Consider the following 3,048-nt stretch of genomic DNA (forward strand, 5'->3'; position numbering starts at 1 on the left):
GTAGGGCTTGATCAGCCTAGGCAAGGTGAGGTGGGGTTGCCTTGTGGGATGCCAGTGAACTGTGTGTTTACCTGGAACTACGGGCAGGTGGATCCCCTGTGTATCTGACTTCCAGAATTCTGCCAAGGAAGGTGACGAAAAAGTGCCAGAGAAAAGAGGGCGGTCAGAATGGACCTTGCTTTTTGCACCGTTCCTTGCTTTTTATGCTCAGATCCCAAGGTTCTCCCTCTCCGACTCCACTCCCCGCCACCAGGTACAAAATGACCAGCTTTTAGACAAAGGAGTGACAGAGGAGGGCTCTCCAGGGGACAATCTCTCCTGGTTCAGTCTCCTCTTCCATTCGAACACTGACAGAATCAGAACAGGACGGGCTGTAAAGAGAATTCAGTTTTGCTCTGTGCATGTCCTTTGACTCCATCCCTTTCTCTGCACCTGCACAGCCCTGTTCCCAGCTCCCAGACGATGACTCACTGACCTGCTGACGTCTAATCTCAGCCCATCAGCCCCTTTTTTCCACAGCAGCCAGAGGAACTGCTTTATTCGTGAAGTTTTGCTCTATCTATCCATCGAGAGATCTCTCTACCTAAATCAAGAAACACACGGTTCAAAATGTAAAAGGTACAAAAGGCTGTGCCGAGAAAAGTCTCCTTCCCACCCCTTCCACAGCCACCCGCCTTCCCTCTCGGGAGACAGCTCGGGCACTTGTTTCTTAAGAATTCTTCCAGAGTGTTCTGTGTGTATGTGACTATGTAGACGTGTACATATTTATTCTCTTCCTGCTCTGTTTCACACAGATGGCAATTAAAATGAAAAATCTTTGAAAAATTTAAAAAATAAAAAAAATAAAAATAAACACCGTTTACCATGGAGGCTTCCTGGAGGCAGCGGTTTTCAGGCCAAGAGCTGAAGGATGGGGGGGTGTTCCCCAGGTGAAGTGGGGGCACATTCCAGGCAAACGGAGCAGCCTCTGTACAAACCGTGAGGTGGGTAGGCGAGCCGAGGAACTTCCGGAAGGTCTGGGGGTCTGCACTTCTGAGTGGGAAGGAGAGATTCCCAGGGCCAGAGCTGTGCAGACCAGGCCTGAGCCTGAGGCCTCATTGACTTGGTATTTTATCCTCAGAGAAATGGGAAGCCACCAAATGGCTATCCACAGGCGAATAAGATGATCGCCATTGCATTGTGAGAAGAAATCTCTCCAAAGATTGGAGGCAACCTGAATATCCATTGATGAGGGACCAAGTAAGCAAATTATGGTACATCCATACAGTGGAAAACTTAATGTTATTTTTATTTTAATTAATTAATTAATTAGTTTATTTATTGAGAGAGAGTAGGGTGGTGGGCAGAAGGAGAGGGAGAGAGAATCTGAAGCAGACCCCACACCCGGCATGGAGCCCAACGCAGGCCTCGGTCTCACGACCCGGAGATCATGATCTGAGCTGAAATCAAGAGTCAGCTGCTTAACCGACTGAACTACCCAAATGCCCCATCTTACGCTATCTGTAAAAAGAGCAAGGCGGGGGGGCGGTGATTCTTCATGTACACAGAGGGAACAGTCTCCTGGCCTGCCACCGCAGAGCACCAACCCACAGAGCCAGAACCGCAGGTGCAGCCCACGACTGAAGCCACATCTCCCTGCCCCCACCCCCGCGCCGCCCACCTTTCCAGTCCTTCAAATTATCCCCGTCTTCCCTTCCGTTCCGAGGCTTCTGTGTGATTCTCGGAGTTCCCTCCTTGGGTTTATTCTAGCAAAGAAGCGTTGTCTGTGTTAAGTACCAATGTCTTTTAGCAACATTTTGTAGCTCCTCTCTTCAAGGAAGGTATTTCTCTAATGATTAGAGGTCTATTTTTATAGACTTTTTCCGTCTCAGGATTGCAAGAATAATGTTCCTGTCTCCTATCAGGGTTTCCACTCACTATAGCCCTGGGTGGCGGCTATGAAATACCCCATTTTACAGAGGTGGAACTACAGAGACCACCCCGCAGGGGTGAATCCTGATTGGTCCAAACCAAGCCGGATGTGCTCATTCCCCTTTTCCAGTGATTGGTGTAGGGTGCACATGGACCTGGCTCTGGCCAATGAGATATAAAGAAAGGGGTTTCCTCCCTCATAGAAGAGAGGGCTACCCCTGGAGAAGACAGCCTTTTTTAAAAAATAATTTTTATTTTTTTATTTTTTAAAATTTTCAAAAATTTAAAATTTTAATTCCAGTATAGTTAACATACCATGTTACATTAGTTTCAGGTGTACAATATAGTGATTCAACAACTCCATTCATCATCAGGTGCTCATCAAGGTAAGTGAGCTCCTTAATCCCCAGCACCTGTTTCACCCATCTCCCACCCACCTGTCCTCCGGTGATCATCAGTCTGTTATCTATAGGTAAGAGTCTGTTTCTTGGTTTGCTTCTCTCTCTCTTTTTCCCCCTTTGCTCGTTTGTTTTGTGTCTTAAATTGCACATATGAATGACATCATATGGTATTTGTCTTTCTCTGACTTATTTCGCTTTGCATCATACTCTCTAGCTCCATCCACCTTGTTGCAAGTGGCAAGATTTCATTCTATTTTTATGGCTGAATAGTATTCCATTGTGTATATATACCACATCTTCTTTACCCGTTCATCTTGGGCTGCTTCCATAGTTTGGCTATTGTGAATAATGCTGCAATAAACATAGGGTGCATATATCCTTTTAAACCAGTATTTTTATGACAGCCTTTTAAAATGTATTTATTTTTTAAAAAATTTTTATTGGTAGCTCCTTCTAGCTTTGGATACATTTATGAGGACTTGATATCCTGAGCTGTGGCAACCATTTTGTGACGTGAAGCAGTAAGCTTGAGGATGAAGTCAAAATGCTCTGAATGGCAGAGCAGAGAGCCTGGATCCTTGTTGACATGGCTGAGTCGGGGCCCAACCCCCTTGGTCTACCCCCTTAACTTTACTTACTCATTAAGTAAACACTAATGTCCCTACAGTCAAGTGGCCACTGCCCTTGGTTTTCTGTAACTTGAAACTGAAAGCATTCTTTACTGATGTCTTCCCTG

Source organism: Eumetopias jubatus, unplaced genomic scaffold, assembly GCF_037043125.1.
Source record: "Eumetopias jubatus isolate StellerSeaLion01/CBP00866 unplaced genomic scaffold, mEumJub1_p1.0 scaffold_8, whole genome shotgun sequence".
NCBI classification, from domain to species: Eukaryota; Metazoa; Chordata; class Mammalia; order Carnivora; family Otariidae; genus Eumetopias; species Eumetopias jubatus.